General features: G+C 44.3%; 1 protein-coding gene across 2 annotated transcripts in view; it reads left to right on the top strand.

Annotated features, from left to right (window-relative positions):
• The window catches only part of MPDZ (multiple PDZ domain crumbs cell polarity complex component), a 246,070-nt gene that overhangs the window by 107,485 nt on the left and 115,194 nt on the right, over window positions 1-23,391 (top strand). The gene's annotated exons all lie outside the window — the stretch shown is intronic.

The following is a 23,391-nucleotide window of genomic DNA, read 5'->3' as shown; positions in this document are numbered from 1 at the left end:
AAACTTGATTGATGTTAGCTTTCCAGTCCATGATCATAATAGCCTCCTTTTTACTTACATTAAGTATTTATTTGTTAACCCCTTCCCAACACAGCCAATTTCCGTTATTTGCCATTTAATTTTTCCTCCTCTTTTTCCCAGAGCCTTAACTCTTATTTTTCTGTACACATAGATGTATGAGCGCTTGTCTTTTTGCAGGATGAGTTGTACTTTTGAGTGACACCATTCATTTTACCACATAATGTACTGGAAAATGGGAATAAAATTCCAAGTTTTGTAAAATTGTCTAATAAAATACAATTTTGACATTGTTTTTCTGGATTTTTTTTTGTTTTTATGGCGTAAATTGTGTGGTAAAATGACGTCACAATATGATTCTGCTCTTCAGTATGATTACGGCGATACAAAACATTTCCATTTTTTCTTATTTTATTGGTTAAGAATCAGAAGTTTTTAAAAAAAAATAGTTATGTTGCCATTTTAGACCGTATCGTTTTAATTTTTTGGTTAATGGATCAGTTTGTTCTCTTATTTTTTTGCAGAGCGAAACAACATTTTTATCTATAGCATTTTCGAATAGGTATGACATATCAATCACTTATTACAGCATTTTTTTGTGGTGTAGCAGCAACCATAAGAACATACTTTGGGGATGATTTTATTTTTTTAATTTTTTTCATATTTTTTTACTGTAACAAAAAATACAATGTCAAATGCACATAGAATATACTTGTATACATTTTTATCAATTAAAGTGCAAAGTGAATGAACAAAAGAGGAATCTAAATCAAATCAATATTTTGTCTTCAAAATAGCATCAATTCCTCTGGGTACACTTGCACAGTTTTTGAAGAAATTTGGCAGGCAGGTTGTTCCAAACATCTTGTAGAACTAACCACAGATATTCTATGGATGTAGGTTTGTGCATATCCTCCTATCTCTTCATTTCACAGCCTGGATGATGTTAACACTAAAGGTACCTTCACACATAACGATTTCGTTAACGATATCGTTGCAACGTCACGTTTTTTGTGACGCAGCAACGATATCGTTAACAAAATCGTTATGCGTGACAGCGACCAACGATCAGGCCCCTGCTGGGAGATCATTGGTCGCTGGGAATGATCAGGACCTCTTTTTGGTCGCTGATCACCCGCTGTCATCGCTGAATCGGCGTGTGTGACGCCGATCCATCGATGTGTTCACTGGTAACCAGGGTAAATATTGGGTTACTAAGCGCAGGGCCGCGCTTAGTAACCCAATATTTACCCTGGTTACCATTGTAAAAGTTTAAAAAAAAAAAAAAAACAGTACATACTCACATTCCGATGTCTGTCACGTCCCCCGGCGTCAGCTTCCCTGCACTGTGTTAGCGCCGGCCGGCCGTAAAGCAGAGCACAGCGGTGACGTCACCGCTGTGCTCTGCTTTACGTCCGGACGGCGCTGACAGTCAGTGCGGGAAGCTGACGCCGGGGGACGTGAGAGACATCGGAATGTGAGTATGTACTGTTTTTTTTTTTTTTAACTTTTACAATGGTAACCAGGGTAAATATCGGGTTACTAAGCGCGGCCCTGCGCTTAGTAACCCGATATTTACCCTGGTTACCAGTGAACACATCGCTGGATCGGTGTCACACAAGCCGATTCAGCGATGACAGCGGGTGATCAGCGACCAAAAAAAGGTCCTGATCATTCCCAGCGACCAACGATCTCCCAGCAGGGGCCTGATCGTTGGTCGCTGTCACGCATAACGATTTTGTTAACGATATCGTTACCCGGGAACTTCGGCATCGTTGAAGACAGTTTCAACGATGCCGAAGTCGTTCCCCTGATCATTGGTCACTGGAGAGAGCTGTCTGTGTGACAGCTCCCCAGCGACCACACAACGACTTACCAACGATCACGGCCAGGTCGTATCGCTGGTCGTGATCGTTGGTAAGTCGTTTAGTGTAACGGTACCTTTAGGCTCTGTGAGAACCATATCATCACTTTTAGGACTCCTTGTTCCTCTTTCCACAGAAGAGAATTTCTTGTTATATTGGCTCAATGTCTTGGGTTATTTTCCTCCTGTCGATAACCTTTTTTAGCCAATTGATGTATCCCAGATAATTTTGCATGATGGAAAAGTATTTGCTTGCATTTTTCAGCATTGACGACAGCATTAATCCTTACCAAATCCCCAACTCAATTTGCTGAAATGAATCCCCAAACCTGCAAAGATCCTTCACCGTTCTTCACTCTGCAGACACTCATTATTGTACCGCTGTCCATGCGTTCAGTGAACAAACTCCCTTCTATTACAGTCATTTCACATTTTGACACATCAGTCCAGATCACCTGCTGCCATTTTTCTGCACCACCTATGTTTTTTGTGCATAGTTGATCACTTGACCTTGTTTCCCTAAATAAGGTATGGTTTTAATTATTTCACAAAAACATTTCTGGCTGGACTTCTCCGAATAGTGCAGCTGGGACGCACTGGTTGCCGCCAAATCTGAGCTGAGAGCACTGCTGGATACCTTCCGATTTCTACGTTTTCCTGGCCTGTCTCTATGGTCCTCAGTATTGCCCATCTCTCGGTGTCCTCAAAGATGAGAAATACAGGAAGATACTTATACATCATGTAATACCATTATGGATGGCGTAAAATTGGCGCTGATTTTAACATAGAGTCTGTCTGAGATTATATGAAGATATTTGCACAAGCCTACATCCACAGAAAATCTGGGCCTAGTTCTCCAAGTTGTTCCTTCTTGCCAAGTTCCTTCAAAAATTGTATGAAAGTTTACCTAGAAGAGTTAATGCATTGATGCTGTGTTGAGTTCAAAGTGTAATTGCACAAACTATTGATTTAAATGTGATTCCTCTTTTGTGCTTTCATTTTAATTGATAAAAATAAACTGTTAACACTTATTTTTTTAAAGCATTCTTACTTTGCAGCATCTGCTCCACACCTGCCTTAAAGTGTTGCATATTACCTTGAAATTGTTCAAGACAATAAAGTCTTTCTCCTAGAAAATTATTGCAATTATTGCAATTTCACATGTTTTGTTATTTCCTTTGTGTGTATTGGAAATTTATTGGGGCTGCTTAGCCACCATCCGGACCATCCTGCGTTACAACCTTTCATCAATTTTTCTCTGCCATCAAAGTACAGGGAGAGTGCCTACAGTGCCATGGTTTGTAAACTTCTTGATTATGTTGTGCACTGTGGACACAGGAACACCAAGATCTCTGGAGATGGACTTGTAGCCTTGAGATTGTTGATATTTTTAATCAATTTTGGATCTCAAGTCCTCAGACAGCTCTCTTCCCCTCTTTCTGTTCTTCGTGCTTAGTGTGGTACACACACACACAATGCAAGGACTAAGTGAACTTATCTTGTTTCAGTTGTGAGTTTCATATTTCCCACACCTGTTACTTGTGAGAGGTGAATTTGATCGGGCATCACATGCTCGAAACAAAGTTGTTTACCCAAAAATTTGGAAAGATGCCAACGATTTTGTCTGGCCCATTTTTGGGGTTTTGTATGTAATTATGTCCAATTTGCCTTTTTTTCTCTGTTTTTTTGTGTTGTTCCAATGCACACAAAGGAAATAAACATGTGCATAACTAAATATGTGTAACTAGATTGTGGCCCGATTCTAACGCATCGGGTATTCTAGAATATGCATGTCCCCGTAGTATATGGACAATGATGATTCCAGAATTCGCGGCAGACTGTGCCCGTCGCTGATTGGTCGAGGCAACCTTTACGACATCATCGTCGCCATGGCAACCATTATGACATCTACGTCGATACTGTGCCCGTCGCTGATTGGTCGAGGCCTGGCGGCCTCGACCAATCAGAAACGCGGGATGTCTACGTCCTTTATGACATCATCGTCCCTGTGCCCGTTGCTGATTGGTCGAGGCCTGGCGGCCTCGACCAATCAGAGACGCGGGATTTCCCAGACAGACAGACAGACAGACGGAAAAACCCTTAGGCAATTATATATATAGATTGCAATAATTTTCTGAGAGAAATGCTTCATTTTCCGGAACAATTTCAGAGGTGCCAACACCTTTCAGCCATGACTGTGTGTATATATACCATATATACTCCGAGTATAAGCCGAGCTTTTCAGCACATTTTTTTGTGCTGAAAATGCCCCCCTCTCGGCTTATACTCGAGTGAGGGTCCAGAAGATGGTGGGGGAGCAGCGGTTCACAGGAGGCAGGAACCGGCTGACTGTTCCTGCTGCTAAAGAGAAATGAATATTCACTGCGCTGGCAATGAATATTCATTTCTCTGTAATAGTGCGCACTGTGTCAGATGCAGCCGTTGGCTTTCTGCAGCGGACGGGTGGTCACGTGTGCCTTCTACTTAAGAGAAATTAACATTCACTTCTCTCCACTCCCATGGGAGTGGAGAGAAATGAATATTCATTTCTTTTAAGAAGCAGGCACACGTGACCACAAGGCGCCTGCACTTGACACTGCGCGCTACTTAATAGAAATGAATACTCACTGCCCTTCACGTGTGGAGAGCAATGAGTATTCCGGCAGCTGTGCTCTGCTTGTAAGCAGCTCATGACGTCCCTGCCATGCGCTGCTTATAAGCATAAATCAGCTGCTTGCAACGGAACAAGACGCTGCAAGGGAGCGCAGGAAGGTAAGTAGGATGGTTTAGTTTTTTTATGTTTTTTGTTGGGGGCCATGCATGCAAGGATAAGGATACAGGAAAGAAATATATCTTGGTGCAAGGATAAGGATAAGGAGCCATGCATACAAGGATAAGGATGAGGAGCCATGCAGACCAGAATAGGGATGAGGAGCCATGCAGACCAGGATAGGGATGAGGATCCATGCAGACCAGGATAGGGATGAGGAGCCATGCATATCAGGATGGGGATGAGGAGCCATGCAGGCCAGGATAAGGATGAGGAGCCATCTAGATGAGGATAAGGATGAGGATCCATTCAGACCAAGATGGAGATGAGGAGCCATGCATATCAGGATGGGGATGAGGAGCCATGTAGACCAGGATAAGGATGAGGAGCCATCTAGACGAGGATAAGGATGAGGATCCATTCAGACCAGGATGGGGATGAAAGCCATGCAGACTAGGATGGGGATGAGGAGCCATACAAACCAGGATGGGGATGAGGAGCCATGCAGACCAGGATGGGGATGAGGAGCCATGCAGACCAGGATGAGGATAAGGAGCCATGCAGGCCAGGGTGGAGATGTCGAGCCATGTATGCCCCAGGATAGGGATGCGGAGTCATGCATACCAGGATAGGGATGAGGGGACAATGCTTATACTCCAGTCAATAAGTTTTCGCAGTTTTTTGTGGTAAAACTAGGTGCCTCGGCTTCTACTTGGGTTGGCTAATACTCGAGTTTATATGGTATACGATATTTATGTGCTTGCATGCATGTGTACCCACTGGGCAATATATGTGTATATATGTATGTGTGTGTGTATATGTGTGTGTATATATACAGGTCCTTCTCAAAATATTAGCATATAGTGTTAAATTTCATTATTTACCATAATGTAATGATTACAATTAAACTTTCATATATTATAGATTCATTATCCACCAACTGAAATTTGTCAGGTCTTTTATTGTTTTAATACTGATGATTTTGGCATACAACTCCTGATAACCCAAAAAACCTGTCTCAATAAATTAGCATATCAAGAAAAGGTTCTCTAAACGACCTATTACCCTAATCTTCTGAATCAACTAATTAACTCTAAACACATGCAAAAGATACCTGAGGCTTTTATAAACTCCCTGCCTGGTTCATTACTCAAAACCCCCATCATGGGTAAGACTAGCGACCTGACAGATGTCAAGAAGGCCATCATTGACACCCTCAAGCAAGAGGGTAAGACCCAGAAAGAAATTTCTCAACAAATAGGCTGTTCCCAGAGTGCTGTATCAAGGCACCTCAATGGTAAGTCTGTTGGAAGGAAACAATGTGGCAGAAAACGCTGTACAACGAGAAGAGGAGACCGGACCCTGAGGAAGATTGTGGAGAAGGACCGATTCCAGACCTTGGGGAACCTGAGGAAGCAGTGGACTGAGTCTGGTGTGGAAACATCCAGAGCCACCGTGCACAGGCGTGTGCAGGAAATGGGCTACAGGTGCCGCATTCCCCAGGTAAAGCCACTTTTGAACCATAAACAGCGGCAGAGGCGCCTGACCTGGGCTACAGAGAAGCAGCACTGGACTGTTGCTAAGTGGTCCCAAGTACTTTTTTCTGATGAAAGCAAATTTTGCATGTCATTCGGAAATCAAGGTGCCAGAGTCTGGAGGAAGACTGGGGAGAAGGAAATGCCAAAATGCCTGAAGTCCAGTGTCAAGTACCCACAGTCAGTGATGGTGTGGGGTGCCATGTCAGCTGCTGGTGTTGGTCCACTGTGTTTCATCAAGGGCAGGGTCAATGCAGCTAGCTATCAGGAGATTTTGGAGCACTTCATGCTTCCATCGGCTGAAATGCTTTATGGAGATGAAGATTTCATTTTTCAGCACGACCTGGCACCTGCTCACAGTGCCAAAACCACTGGTAAATGGTTTACTGACCATGGTATTACTGTGCTCAATTGGCCTGCCAACTCTCCTAACCTGAACCCCATAGAGAATCTGTGGGATATTGTGAAGAGAAAGTTGAGAGACGCAAGACCCAACACTCTGGATGAGCTTAAGGCCGCTATTGAAGCATCCTGGGCCTCCATAACATCTCAGCAGTGTCACAGGCTGATTGCCTCCATGCCACGCCGCATTGAAGCAGTCATTTCTGCCAAAGGATTCCCGACCAAGTATTGAGTGCATAACTGAACATTATTATTTGATGGTTTTTTTGTTTGTTATTAAAAAACACTTTTATTTGATTGGATGGGTGAAATATGCTAATTTATTGAGACAGGTTTTTTGGGTTATCAGGAGTTGTATGCCAAAATCATCAGTATTAAAACAATAAAAGACCTGACAAATTTCAGTTGGTGGATAATGAATCTATAATATATGAAAGTTTAATTGTAATCATTACATTATGGTAAATAATGAAATTTAACACTATATGCTAATTTTTTGAGAAGGACCTGTGTATATATATATATATATATATATATATATATATATATATATATATATATATATATATATATATATATACACAGTACAGACCAAAAGTTTGGACACACCTTCTCATTTAAAGATTTTTCAGTATTTTCATGACTATGAAAATTGTACATTCACACTGGAGGCATCAAAACTATTAATTAACACATGTGGAATTATATACTTAACAAAAAAATGTGAAACAATGGAAATTATGTCTTATATTCTAGGTTCTTCAAAGTAGCCACCTTTTGCTTTGATAACTGCTTTGCACACTCTTGGCATTCTCTTGATGAGCTTCAAGAGGTAGTCACCGGGAATGGTTTTCACTTCACATGTGTGCCCTGTCAGGTTTAATAAGTGGGATTTCTTGCCTTATAAATGACTAGCTATTGAACCCGTTCTACGCCCGGGTGGCGAGCATTTATATTGGTATATGGTCTCCATCCTGGTATGTGCTGCTCCATCCTGCGTCCCCATCCTGTCATGTGCTGCTCCCATCCTGAGCCCCCATTCTGTCATGTGCTGCTGCCATCCTGCGCCCCCATTCTGACATGTGCTGCTCCATCCTGCACCCCCATTCTGTCATGTGCTGTTCCCATCCTGCGCCCCCGTTCTGTCATGTGCTGCTCCCATCCTGCGCCTCCATTCTGTCATGTGCTGCTCCCATCCTGCGCCACCGTTCTGTCATGTGCTGCTTCCATCTTGCACCCCCGTTCTGTCATGTGCTGCTGCCATCCTGCACCCCCGTTCTGTCATGTGCTGCTCCATCCTGCGCCCCCATTCTGTCATGTGCTGTTCCCATCCTGCGCCCCCGTTCTGTCATGTGCTGTTCCCATCCTGCGCCCCTTTTCTGTCATGTGCTGCTCCCATCCTGCGCCCCCGTTCTGTCATGTGCTGCTCCCATCCTGCGCCCCGGTTCTGTCATCTGCTGCTCCCATCCTGCACCCCCGTCTTGTCATGTGCTGCCCTATTCTGTCATGTGCTGCTCCCATCCTGGGCCCCCGTTCTGTCATGTGCTGCTCCCATCCTGCGCCACCGTTCTTTAATTTGCTGCTCCCATCCATATGCCCCATACGCTGCTCCATAATATATGCCCTGTATCAGGTGGCGTAAGTAACAAATAGCTGTGGCATGAAGTGCCACAGCCTCATGCCACAGCAATTTGTTACTTGCACCACTTGATTCCTTTCTGCCGCCATTTTCTTGGTCCTCCTGCTGGCGGAATCGGCGCCTGCGCAGTCCGCGCTTTCCGGCGCCATTTTCTTGAAGACACACTGCAGTGTGTCTTCAAGAAAATGGCGCCGGAAAGCGCGGACTGCGCAGGCGCCAATTTCCGGCGCCATTTTCTTGAAGACACACTGCAGTGTGTCTTCAAGAAAATGGCGCCGGAAAGCGCGGACTGCGCAGGCGCCGATTCCGGCAGCAGGACCAAGAAAATGGCGGCGGAAAGGAATCAGGTGGCGTAAGTAACAAATTGCTGTGGCATGAAGTGCCACAGCTTCATGCCACAGCAATTTGTTACTTACGCCATTCCTTTCCGCCCATTTTCTTCGTCCTCCTGCTGCCGGAATCGGCGCCTGCGCAGTCCGCACTTTCCGGCGCCATTTTCTTGAAGACACACCTGCAGCGTGTCTTCAAGAAAATGGCGCCGGAAAGCGCGGACTGCGCAGGCGCCGATCCCGGCAGCAGGAATCGGCGCCTGCGCAGTCCGCGCTTTCCGGCGCCATTTTCTTGAAGACACACTGCAGTGCGCAGGGGCCGATTCCGGCAGCAGGACAAAGGAATCAGGCGGCGTAAGTAACAAATTGCTGTGGCATGAAGTGCCACAGCTTCATGCCACAGCAATTTGTTACTTACGCCATTCCTTTCCACACCTTTTTCTTCGTCCTCCTGCTGCCGGAATCGGCGCCTGCGCAGTCCGCGCTTTCCGGCGCCATTTTCTTGAAGACAAACCTGCAGTGTGTCTTCAAGAAAATGGCGCCGGAAAGCGCGGACTGCGCAGGCGCCGATTCCGGCAGCAGGAGGACGAAGAAAATGGGCGGGGCGGAAAGGAATGGCGTAAGTAACAGATTGCTGTGGCATGAAGCGCCACAGCATAATCAGGGCACAAATATGTGCACGGTGTCCCCCTGCTCCCGACAGTCCGCGCCTTCCGGCGCCATTTTTTTTTTCCTGACACTCTATAATGCAGCGCTAGGAGCGTCGCGCCTGCGCAGTCTATAAAGGCTTCGGACAGAGTGACGTTCCCAGCGTTATATTATAGATGTTGGGACCATCAGATGTGTTGTGCAGAAGTCTGGTGGATACACAGCTGATAGTCCTACTGAATAGACTGTTAGAACTTGTATTATGGCAAGAAAAAAGCAGCTAAGTAAAGAAAAACGAGTGGCCATCATTACTTTAAGAAATGAAGGTCAGTCAGTACGAAAAATTGGGAAAACTTTTAAAGTGTCCCCAAGTGCAGTTGCAAAAACCATCAAGCGCTACAAAGAAACTGGCTCACATGAGGATCGCCCCAGGAAAGGAAGACCAAGAGTCACCTCTGCTTCTGAGGATAAGTTTATCCGAGTCTCCAGCCTCAGAAATTGCAGGTTAACAGCAGCTCAGATTAGAGACCAGGTCAATGCCACACAGAGTTCTAGCAGCAGGCACATCTCTACAACAACTGTTAAGAGGAGACTTTGTGCAGCAGGCCTTCATGGTAAAATAGCTGCTAGGAAACCACTGCTAAGGACAGGCAACAAGCAGAAGAGACTTGTTTTGGCTAAAGAACACAAGGAATGGACATTAGACCAGTGGAAATCTGTGCTTTTGTCTGATGAGTCCAAATTTGAGATCTTTGGTTCCAACTACAGTGTCTTTGTGCGACGAAGAAAAGGTGAACGGATGGACTCCACATGCCTGGTTCCCACCCTGAAGCATGGAGGAGGAGGTGTGATGGTGTGGGGGTGCTTTGCTGGTGACACTGTTGGGGATTTATTAAAAATTGAAGGCATACTGAACCAGCATGGCTACCACAGCATCTTGCAGCGGCATGCTATTCCATCCGGTTTGAGTTTAGTTGGACCATCATTTATTTTTCAACAGGACAATGACCCCAAACACACATCCAGGCTGTGTAAGGGCTATTTGACCAAGAAGGAGATTGATGGGGTGCTACGTCAGATGACCTGGCCTCCACAGCCAGCAGACCTGAACCCAATCGAGATGGTTTGGGGTGAGCTGGACCGCAGAGTGAAGGCAAAAATGCCAACAAGTGCTAAGCATCTCTGGGAACTCCTTCAAGATTGTTGGAAGACCATTCCCGGTGACTACCTCTTGAAGCTCATCAAGAGAATGCCAAGAGTGTGCAAAGCAGTCATCAAAGCAAAAGGTGGCTACTTTTAAGAACCTAGAATATACTGTAAGACATAGTTTCAGTTGTTTCACACTTTTTTGTTAAGTACATAATTCCACATGTGTTAATTCATAGTTTTGATGCCTTCAGTGTGAATTAACAATTTTCATAGTCATGAAAATACAGAAAAATCTTTAAATGAGAAGGTGTGTCCAAACTTTTGGTCTGTACTGTATATATCATTTCTATTTATTATATATCTCATATCTTTCATCTATCTATATGTTTAGATAAGAATGCTTTATCTGTAACTTAACCCTCCGTCACATACAATATTCGGACTAACGAGTTCACATACAATGTGCCTGTCAGGCGCCTGCTGGAAAAATACCTATAATATCTAATGTTTGCAATTTCAGTGCTCTAACAGTGATCAGTGACCTTCATAGGGATGTAATAAAAGAGACTACACATAATCAGTTGCAAAAAAAAACATTTACTTAACATAAAGCTAATAACTATGAAATACAAACTTTTCAAAACTCCCGCCAAATAGTCCCCAGTTCGACTCTCTCAAAAAAATGTACAAAGAAAATTTTTGAACACAAACTTAATTTTAAGGTACCTTAAGTACTATTAAAAACATATTCAATCAGAAGTAGATGCTGAGGTTTCCCCAGAAAAGTCACACTTGCAGAGCAAATAGCAAGAATTGCACACCATTTTTGCATGTGTCAGGCAAATTGCTTTATGACATTTGAGACATTCATAATTTGAAAGCCTTCTGGTTCCGCTTTCCGTTTGGCAGGTGGTGCATCTCCTTCTTTTGTGAGGTGGTGCAGATGGTGACTTTTCACCATCATCTTCTGGGCGGAACCTTTTGAGCTGAACTTGAAGGCGAGAGGGGATACCGATTGTTTTCACGCTTCTCCTGCGTAGCTCTCCAAGTACTAGTTCATGGGCCAATTTTTTCAGATACAATCGTCTACGGAGTGGTTCAAGCTTGTTTTCAAGATAAATTACTTGTGAATTTATACCACCCAAATTCAACATAGCAAAAAATATGACCATTGGCCAGCGTTTGATGTTTCTGCTGACGTTGAAAGTGGAGCACATCTGATCTGCTGTATCCACACCCCCTTTGGTGGCATTGTAAAATGTAATTATCTCCGGTTTTTTTTCTGCCCCAGTCCCAGGATCGATGGCAGCATCATCATGAAGTGTTGATAGAAGAAGTACGATTTTTTTGGCATGTGGTACATAGGAAACTAAAGCCTTTCCATTATGGAATGCAAACATACTGCTGTACTGTTGTCTCTCTTTCACACTTACAAACTGTGGCGGCAATTCCCTTTTGTTTTTTCTTACAGTTCCCACATATGACAGCTTCTGAATTTTCAGATAATCAATCAGATCACAACTTGTAAACCAATTGTCAGCTGTAATATTGCGACCCGATCCAAATAAGGGTTCAGCCAGTCTTTTTACAACATCAATGGGTTTGTTGCTCACACAGTAAGGACCTTCTGGTTGTTTTCCTGCATAAACTTCCAGGTTGTAAGTGTAGGTCTTACTGGCATCAACAAGGGCATAAATTTTTATTCCATATTTGTTTGGCTTTGATGGAATATATTGACGAAAGGCACATCTACCACGAAAACCAGGGAGCATTTCGTCAATAGTGAGATTCTCTCCAGGGTAATAACTTTGTTTACAGTTTACAACAAATCTTTGAAATATATCACGAATTGGAGCAAGTCGGTCATGTGTTTTGCGTTCGGTTCGGGTAGTTCTGTCGTCAAACCGAAGGCAACGAATTAGAATCTTGAATCTGTTTATGGACATAACAAGGCTAAATTTTTCAACTCCATCCCCATCTTTACCCCAAAGTTCCTCCAAACTTTGTCTATTTGCCCTATAAGCTCCTGCAAGGTACAGTAATCCAAAAAAAGCACGCAGTTCTATTTCATCTGTGGGCTTGATGGTTCTGTTGCAGATGTACTTGTCCTTTATAATGTCTATATATTGGTTGGTATATGTGACAATAGAGTCCAGAATGTCATCTGTAAATATACTGTTCCAGCATTCAACTGCAGTTTTTGCATTACGTGCAGTTCCTATTACTGCAGGAAGGTGAGTAATAATGTTTAAAGGTTCCCTACGTTTTTTCTGGAATGGCTTCTTGTTCCATTTAGTATTTTTATCTTTTCCAATATAATATGATCCAACTTCTTCATCCTCACCACTGTCACCATCTTGCTCTGTTTCAGAATCCAGGACACATTCTTCCACCTCATCATGAGAATCAATCTCACTTTCCTCTCTTAAATCCTCATTCAGTGTGAGGTCTCTATCATCTAACAGCATGTTTGTTACTTCCTCAACATCAAGTTGTTTGGATAAATTGTACATTTTCCTCTCCATTTCAGCAGATAATCTGAAGCAAGAGAAGGAATATGTTAGGGAACTACTGTATATGCCTGAGCAGCACACTTTCTTTTATAAAATCTCCCTTATTTCTATGAAATATCCTCACATTTTGTGCTATACATTCATAAAACAAGCTAAATAAACTATTGTGATGAATAAAAACATAAAATACCAACCTTACTGAATGTGACGTATTCACATACAATGAGCCTGAGAGATCTGTGCAGCTATATCCTCTCCCCTGAAGCTCTAAAATCCAACTGTGATATCAGGTTTCACAGACCTTCAAGAGACAGGAGACTACCTGGAGGGAGGGGGTTTCCTCACAATCTGGTGAGGAAGGAGAAATGAAAGTAAAAGAGAAGCGCCTGTCAGATCAGTTGTATGTGACGGAGGGTTAAAGAGGTTGTCCAGCTAAAACAAGTCATTACTAGTCCACAGAATAGATGGTAACTTGCTTATGGGTGACCCACGGCCAGTCCGTAAATGACATGGATCATTCTGGTTATCATGTGATATAATCTGCAGCAGATAAAACAGTGATTGTATCAAAATCACAGCAAGCAAACCAGTAAGTGACACATTGATGCAATCAGGGTCTCTACCACTATAAAATGCTGCTCTCAGATTAAGGCACAAATACCTGATGAAAGATTCCCTTTAACCCCTTTACCCCCAAGGGTGGTTTGCATGTTAACCCCTTCCCGACCTGTGACACAGCGTATGCGTCATGAAAGTCGGTGCCAATCCGACCTGTGACGCATATGCTGTGTCACAGAAAGATCGCGTCCCTGCAGATCGGGTGAAAGGGTTAACTCCCATTTCACCCGATCTGCAGGGACAGGGGGAGTGGTAGTTTAGCCCAGGGGGGGTGGCTTCACCCCCTCGTGGCTACGATCGCTCTGATTGGCTGTTGAAAGTGAAACTGCCAATCAGAGCGATTTGTAATATTTCACCTAAAAAAATGGTGAAATATTACAATCCAGCCATGGCCGATGCTGCAATATCATCGGCCATGGCTGGAAATACTAATGTGCCCCCACCCCACCCCTCCGATCGCCCCCCCAGCCCCCCGATCTGTGGCCCGCTCCCCTCCGTCCTGTGCTCCGCTCCCCCGTCCTCCTGTCCGCTCCCCCCGTGCTCCAATCACACCCCCCGTGCTCCAATCAAACCCCCCCGCACTCCGATCCCCCCCCGTGCTCCGATCAACCCCCCCCTGCACACCGATCCACCCCCCCTGCACACCGATCCACCCGCCCGCACACCGATCACTCTCCCCCATGCTCCGATCCCTCCCCCCCCGTGCTCCGACGCCCCCCCGTGCCCTGATCTCCCCCCCCTGTGCCCTGATCTCCCCCCCCTGTGCCCTGATCTCCCCCCCTTATACTTACCGATCCTGGCGGGGTCCGTCCGTCTTCTTCCCCGAGCGCCGCAATGTTCCAAAATGGCGGGCGCATGCGCAGTGCGCCCGCCGAATCTGCCGGCCGGCAGATTCGTTCCAATGTGAATTTTGATCACTGTGATATAATCTATCACAGTGGTCAAAATAAAAAAACAGTAAATGACCCCCCCCATTTGTCCCCCATAGATAGGGACAATAATAAAATAAAGAATTTTTTTTTTTTTCCACTAAGGTTGGAGTTAGAACTAGGGTTAGGGTTAGGGTTAGGGGTAGGGTTAGGGGTAGGGTTAGGGGTAGGGTTAGGGGTAGGGGTAGGGTTAGGGGTAGGGGTAGGGGTAGGGGTAGGGTTAGGGCTAGGGGTAGGGTTAGGGGTAGGGTTAGGGTTAGGGTTAGGGTTTCGGTATGTGCACACTATTCTGGTCCTCTGCGGATTTTTCCGCAGCGGATTTGATAAATCCGCAGTGCTAAACCGCTGCGGATTTATGGCAGATTTACCGCGGTTTTTCTGCGCATTTCACTGCGGTTTTACAACTGCGATTTTCTATTGGAGCAGTTGTAAAACCGCTGTGGAATCCGCAGAAAGAAGTGACATGCTGCGGAATGTAAACCGCTGCGTTTCCGTGCAGTTTTTCCGCAGCATGTGTACAGCGATTTTTGTTTCCCATAGGTTTACATTGAAATGTAAACTCATGGGAAACTGCTGCGGATCCGCAGCGTTTTCCGCAGCGTGTGCACATACCTTTAGAATTAGGCTATGTGCACACGGTGCGGATTGGCCGCTGCGGATCCGCAGCAGTGTTCCATCAGGTTTACAGTACCATGTAAACCTATGGAAAACCAAATCCGCTGTGCCCATGGTGCGGAAAATACCGCACGAAAACGCTGCGTTGTATTTTCCGCAGCATGTCAATTCTTTGTGCGGATTCCGCAGCGTTTTACACCTATTCCTCAATAGGAATCCGCAGGTGAAATCCGCACAAAAAACACTGGAAATCCGCGGAAAATCCGCAGGTAAAACGCAGTGCCTTTTACCCGTGGATTTTTCAAAAATGGTGCGGAAAAATCTCACACGAATCCGCAACGTGGGTACATAGCCTTAGGGTTAGGGTTGGGTTGGAGTTAGGGTTGTGGTTAGGGTTAGGGGTGTGTTGGGGTTAGGGTTGTGGTTAGGGGTGTGTTGGGGTTAGGGTTGTGGTTAGGGTTACGGCTACAGTTGGGATAAGGGTTAGGGGTGTGTTGGGGTTAGTGTTGGCGTTAGAATTGAGGGGTTTCCACTGTTTAGGCACATCAGGGGGTCTCCAAACGCAACATGGCGCCACCATTGATTCCAGCCAATCTTTTATTCAAAAAGTCAAATGGTGCTCCTTCCCTTCCGAGCCCCGACGTGTGCCCAAACAGTGGTTTACCCCCACATATGGGGTATCAGTGTACTCAGGACAAACTGTGCAACAATTACTGGGGTCCAATTTCTCCTGTTACCCTTGAGAAAATAAAAAATTGCTTGCTAAAACATCATTTTTGAGGAAAGAAAAATGATTTTTTATTTTCACGGCTCTGCGTTGTAAACGTCTGTGAAGCACTTGGGGGTTCAAAGTGCTCACCACATATCTAGATAAGTTCCTTGGGGGGTCTAGTTTCCAAAATGGGGTCACTTGTGGGGGGTTTCTACTGTTTAGGCACACCAGGGGCTCTGCAAACGCAACGTGACGCCCGCAGACCATTCCATCAAAGTCTGCATTTCAAAACGTCACTACTTGACTTCCGAGCCCCGACATGTGCCCAAACAGTGGTTTACCCCCACATATGGGGTATCAGCGTACTCAGGACAAACTGGGCAACAATTACTGGGGTCCAATTTCTCCTGTTACCCTTGAGAAAATAAAAAATTGCTTGCTAAAACATCATTTTTGAGGAAAGAAAAATGATTTTTTATTTTCACGGCTCTGCGTTGTAAACGTCTGTGAAGCACTTGGGGGTTCAAAGTGCTCACCACATATCTAGATAAGTTCCTTGGGGGGGTCTAGTTTCCAAAATGGGGTCACTTGTGGGGGGTTTCTACTGTTTAGGCACACCAGGGGCTCTGCAAACGCAACGTGACGCCCGCAGACCATTCCATCAAAGTCTGCATTTCAAAAGTCACTACTTCCCTTCTGAGCCCCGACGTGTGCCCAAACAGTGGTTTACCCCCACATATGGGGTATCAGCGTACTCAGGAGAAACTGGACAACAACTTTTGGGGTCCAATTTCTCCTGTAACCCTTGGGAAAATAAAAAATTCTGGGCTAAAAAATTATTTTTGAGGAAAGAAAACGTATTTATTATTTTCACTGCTCTGTGTTATAAACTTCTGTGAAGCACTTGGGGGTTCAAAGTGCTCACCTCACATCTAGATAAGTTCCTTTCGGGGTCTAGTTTCCAAAATGGGGTCACTTGTGGGGGGTTTCTACTGTTTAGGCACACCAGGGGCTCTGCAAACGCAACGTGACGCCCGCAGACCATTCCATCAAAGTCTGCATTTCAAAAGTCACTACTTCCCTTCTGAGCCCCGACATGTGCCCAAACTGTGGTTTACCCCCACATATGGGGTATCAGCGTACTCAGGAGAAACTGTACAACAACTTTTGGGGTCAAATTTCTCCTGTTACCCTTGGGAAAATAATAAATTGCAGGCTAAAAAATCATTTTAGAGAAAATAAAATTTTTATTTTATTTTCATGGCTCTGCGTTATAAACTTCTGTGAAGCACTTGGAAGTTCAAAGTCCTCACCACACATCTAGATTAGTTCCTTTGGGGGTCTAGTTTCCAAAATGGGGTCATATGTGGGGGATCTCCAATGTTTAGGCACACAGGGGCTCTCCAAACGTGACATGGTGTCCGCTAATGATTGGAGCTAATTTTCCATTTAAAAAGCCAATTGGCGTGCCTTCCCTTCCGAGCCCTGCCGTGCGCCCAAACAGTGGTTTACCCCCACATATGGGGTATCAGCGTACTCAGGACAAACTGGACAACAACATTTGCGGTCCAATTTCTCCTATTACCCTTGGCAAAATAGGAAATTCCAGGCTAAAAATCATTTTTGAGGAAAGAAAAATTATTTTTTATTTTCATGGCTCTGCATTATAAACTTCTGTGAAGCACCTGGGGGTTTAAAGTGCTCAATATGCATCTAGATAAGTTCCTTGGGGGGTCTAGTTTCCAAAATGGGGTCACTTGTGGGGGAGCTCCAATGCATAGGCACACAGGGGCTCTCCAAACGCGACATGGTGTCCGCTAACAATTGGAGCTAATTTTCCATTCAAAAAGTCAAATGGCGCGCCTTCCCTTCCGAGCCCTGCCGTGTGCCCAAACAGTGGTTTACCCCCACATATGAGGTATCGGCGTACTCGGGAGAAATTGCCCAACAAATTTTAGGATTCATTTTATCCTATTGCCCATGTGAAAATGAAAAACTGAGGCGAAAATAATTTTTTTGTGAAAAAAAAAAGTACTTTTTCATTTTTACAGATCAATTTGTGAAGCACCTGACGGTTTAAAGTGCTCAATATGCATCTAGATAAGTTCCTTGGGGGGTCTAGTTTCCAAAATGGGGTCATTTGTGGGGGAGCTCCAATGTTTAGGCACACGGGGGCTCTCCAAACACGACATGGTGTCCGCTAACGATGGAGATAATTTTTCATTCAAAAAGTCAAATGGCGCTCCTTCCCTTCCGAACCTTACCATGTGCCCAAACAGTGGTTTACCCCCACATGTGAGGTATCGGTGTACTCATGAGAAATTGCCCAACAAATTTTAGGATCCATTTTATCCTGTTGCCCATGTGAAAATGAAAAAAATTGAGGCTAAAAGAATTTTTTTGTGAAAAAAAAGTACTTTTTCATTTTTACGGATCAATTTGTGAAGCCCCCGGGGGTTCAAAGTTCTCACTATGCATCTAGATAAGTTCCTTGGGGCGTCTAGTTTCCAAAATGGGGTCACGTGTGGGGGAGCTCCAATTTTTAGGCACACGGGGGCTCTCCAAACGTGACATGGTGTCCGCTAAAGAGTGGAGCCAATTTTTCATTCAAAAAGTCAAATGGCGCTCCTTCCCTTCCAAGCCCTGCCGTGCGCCCAAACAGTGGTTTACCCCCACATATGAGGTATCAGCGTACTCAGGACAAATTGGACAACAACTTTCGTGGTTCAGTTTCTCCTTGTACCATTGGGAAAATAAAAAAAATGTTGCTAAAAGATAATTTTTGTGACTAAAAAGTTAAATGTTCATTTTTTCCTTCCATGTTGCTTCTGCTGCTGTGAAGCACCTGAAGGGTTAAAAAACTTTTTGAATGTGGTTTTGAGCACCTTGAGGGGTGCATTTTTTAGAATGGTGTCACTTTTGGGTATTTTCAGCCATATAGACCCCTCAAACTGACTTCAAATGTGAGGTGGTCCCTAAAAAAAATGGTTTTGTAAATTTCGTTGTAAAAATGAGAAATCGCTGGTCAAATTTTAACTCTTATAACTTCCTAGCAAAAAAAAATTTTGTTTCCAAAATTGTGCTGGTGTAAAGTAGACATGTGGGAAATGTTATTTATTAACTATTTTGTGTCACATAACTCTCTGGTTTAACAGAATAAAAATTCAAAATGTGAAAATTGCGAAATTTTCAAAATTTTCGCCAAATTTCCGTTTTTATCACAAATAAACGCAGAATTTATTGACCTAAATTTACCACTAACATGAAGCCCAATATGTCACGAAAAAACAATCTCAGAACCGCTAGGATCCGTTGAAGCGTTCCTGAGTTATTACCTCATAAAGGGACACTGGTCAGAATTGCAAAAAACGGCCAGGTCATTAAGGTCAAAATAGGCTGGGTCATGAAGGGGTTAATGACAGGGCCAATTTTTACAATTCTGACCACTATCCCTTTATGCGGTAATAACTCTGGAACGCTTCAACCCACCCAATTGATTCTGACATAGTTTTCTCGTGACATATTGTGCTTCATCGTAAAGGTAAATTTTCTTTGATAGTACCTGCGTTTATTTGTGAAAAAAAACGAAATTTGGAGAAAATGTTGAAAATTTTGCAATTTTCCAACTTTGAATTTCCATGCCCTTAAATTACAGAGATATGTCTCACAAAATACTTAATAAGTAACATTTCCCACATGTCTACTTTACATCAGCACAGTTTTGGAACCAACTTTTTTTAAGAAGTTATAAGAGTTAAAAGTTAAACAGCGATTTCTTATTTTTACAAAACTATTTTTTTTTTTTTTAGGGACCGCATCACATTTGAAGTCACTTTGAGGGATCTGTTTGATAGAAAATACCCAAAAGTGACACCATTCTAAAAACTGCACCCCTCAAGGTGATCAAAACCACATTAAAGAAGTTTATTAACCCTTCAGGTGCTTCACAGGAATTTTTGGAATGTTTAAAAAAAAATATACATTTAACTTCTTTTCACAAAAATTTTACTTCAGATCCAATTTTTATTATTTTACCAAGGGTAAAAGTTGTTGTGCAATTTGTCCTGAGTACACTGATACCCCATATGTGGGTGTAAACCACTGTTTGGCACATGGCAGAGCTCGGAAGAGAAGGAGCGCCGTTTGACTTTTTCAGCGCAAAATTGGCTGGAATTGAGATCGGATGCCATGTCGCGTTTCGAGAGCCCCTGATGTGACTAAACAGTGGAAACTCCCCCCCCCCCCCCCCCCACAAGTGACACCATTTTGGAAACTAGACCCCCCAATGAACTTATATAGATGTGTGGTGAGCACTTTAAACCCCCAAGTGTTTCACAGAAGTTTATAACGTAGAGCCGTGAAAATAAAAAAATCATATTTTTTTTCACAAAAATAATCTTTTCTCCCCAATTTTTTTATTTTCCCAAGGGTATCATGTGCAATTGGACCCCAAAAGTTGTTGTACAATTTCTCATGAGTACTCTGATACCCCAAATGTAGGGGAATAATACTTTGAAGCACAGTGAAAAGCTCAGAAGGGAAGAGGCGCCATATTGAAGTTCAGATTTTGCTGGAATAGTTTGAGGGTGCCATGTCACAGTGGCAGAGCCCCTGAGGTGCCAGAACAACAGAAATCCTCTATATGTTAACTCATTTTACAAACTACACCCCAATGAATTCATCTAGGGGTGCAGTGATCATATTGACACCACATGTGCCTCACTAAATTTTATTCGACTGAGCGGTGAAGAAAGAATAAATTACATTTTTACCACTAAAATGTTGTTTTAGCCCCAAGTTTTTAATTTTTCTAAGGGATAATAGGAATTTTTTTTTACAACAAACTGAGGTACATTTTTTCCCTGAGTGTACCAATATCCTACATGTAATCTGGAAATATTTTTCAGGCACAGTGCAAAGCTCAGAAGGCAAGGAACGCCAGATTTTACTGTTATGGTTTGCATGTGCCATGAGCCACTGGTGGAGCCCGTGAGGTGCGAAAACAGCAGAACCCCCCATAAGTGACCCCATTTTCCGAACTACACCTCTCAATGAATTCATCTAGGGGTGCAGTGATCATATTGACACCATGGGTGTGTCACAATTTTATATCATTGGGCAGTGAAGACAAAATAACTACACTTTTACCACCAAAATTTAGTTTTAGCCAAAGATTTTACACTTTCACACAAGAAGTGGGTAAAAATGGCACCAAAATTTGTCCCACAATTTCTACTGAACATGGCAATACAGAGGTTACATCCGGTCACTGAGGCTCCATTCCCAGCCGGGCTGAGCTGCGGTGAGATCCCCGCTAGCAGCCCTGACGAAGCTGCTCTTTCCCACGCCCCTGCCCCATTGGCACTTTAAAGGAAACCTGCCAACCCCAAAATCGAAGATGAGCTAAGCCCACCAGCATCAGGGGCTTATCTACAGCATTCTGGAATTCTGTAGATAAGCCCCCGATGTATCCTGAAAGATGGGAAAAAGAGGTTAGATTATACTCACCCAGGGGCGGTCCCGCTGCGGTCTGGTCCGATGGGCGTCGCGGTCCGGTCCGGGGCCTCCCATCTTCTTACGATGACGTCCTCTTCTTGTATTCATGCTGCGGCTCCGGCGCAGGTGTACTTTGTCCCCGGAGCCCCATAGCCGCAGCGTGAATACAAGAAGAGGACGTCATTGTAAGAAGATGGGAGGCCCCCAGACCGGGCCGCGTGCCCATCGGATCAGACCGCCCACCCAGGTGAGTATAATCTAACCTCTTTTTCTCATCTTTCAGGATACATCGGGGCTTATCTACAGCATTCCAGAATGCTGTAGATAAGCCCCTGATGCTGGTGGGCTTAGCTCATCTTCGATTTTGAGGGTGACAGATCCCCTTTAAGCCTGTTATGGCCTTTCATTTGAGCTCTTTTTGAGTTTACCAGGTTGCCGTGTTTATTAGTATTTTTCTCTGTATTCTTGCATTCTATCATCGAACAAGATTTTTCACATTGCAATTCACATCTTCAGGCTTCGTTTATCAGGTTCATGGGCGGACATACCGCTGCTGCAACCGGTGCAACTGCACTGGGGCCGGAATCTCCGGGGAGCCCCTGCAGGAAGGGCCGGCGTTAGGGGCAGCCAGCTGCCTAGGGCCTCGCTCCCCCAGGGGCTCCCAGCTAGCGGCACATCACGCAGCCGCTATGGGGCCCCTGTGAGGCAGGGGGCCCGCCTGCCACCAGCGCCGACTCCCCCGCCGCATTGAACTATACCGGCATCTGCCAGTACAGTTCAAAGCAATGATGGAGGAGAGAGCGTCACCTGACACTCCCTCTCCTATCATTCCCCGTTCTGACACTGCGGGTGCGCGATGACGTCATCGCGCACTCACTGTGCCAAGCAGTGCAGCCGATGAGTCAGGAGCAGGGAGCAGCGCGGGCATGAGTAGAGGTGAGGAGTGTTTTTTTTTTTCTTCCCTTACTCTAACAGTGAGTACTTTACTGTTGGGCCATTTTTTTTTTGGGGGGGGGAAGATGCGGGCAGTGCTATATACGTGGCTGTGCTATATGCTACGTGGGCTTTGTTATATACCGCATGGCTGTGCTATATATTACATAGCTGTGTTATATACTACATGGGCTGTGCTATATACTACGTGGATGTGTTATGTACTATGTGGGCTGTGTTATATACTACGTGGCTGTGTTATATACCACGTGGCTGTGTTATATACTACGTGGGCTGTGTTATATACTACGTGGGCTGTGTCATATGCTATGTGGGCTGTGTCATATACTACGAGGGCTGTGTTATATACTAAGTGGCTGTGCTATATAATACGTGGCTGTGCTATATACTATGTGGGCTGTGTTATATACTACTTGGCTGTGTTATATACTACGTGGGCTGTGCTATATACTACGTGGGCTGTGTCATATACTACGTGGGCTGTGTCATATACTACGAGGGCTGTGTCATATACTACGTGGCTGTGCTATATACTACGTCTCTGTGTTATATACTACTTGGAATGTGCTATATACTACGTGGGCTGCGTTATACACTACGTGGGCTGCGTTATATACTATATGGGCTGCGTCATATACTACGTGGGCTGCGTCATATACTACGTGGGCTGTGCCATATACTACATGGCTGTGCTATATACTGTGTGGTTGTGTTATATACTACGTGGCTGTGTTATACTACGTGGCTGTGCTATACTACGTGGCTGTGCTATGTACTACGTGGTTGTGCTATATACTATGCGGGCTGTGTTATATACTATTGGGAGGTATATTATATTCTATGGGGGAGGCTGTGTTATATACTACGGGGGCTGCATCACTTTCTATGGGGGCTACATTATATACTATGGGGAGGTGGGCTGTATTATATTCTATGGGGGGGCTACATTATATTCTATGGGGGGCTGTATTAGATTTTATGAGGGAGGATTGGATCATACTCTTTGATGGGGCTACATTATATTCTGTGGGGAGGTGGGCTGTATTCTATTCTATTTGTGGCTACATTATATTCTATGGGGGGCTGTATTATATTTATATTCTATGAGGGGTTATTGTATCATACTCTATGAGGGGTCTACATTATACTATATGAGGGGGCTGCATTATATTTTATGGGGGGTTACATTATACTCTGGGG

Source organism: Ranitomeya imitator, chromosome 1, assembly GCF_032444005.1.
Source record: "Ranitomeya imitator isolate aRanImi1 chromosome 1, aRanImi1.pri, whole genome shotgun sequence".
Lineage (NCBI taxonomy): Eukaryota > Metazoa > Chordata > Amphibia > Anura > Dendrobatidae > Ranitomeya > Ranitomeya imitator.
This window is presented reverse-complemented; position numbering and strand designations above follow the sequence as displayed.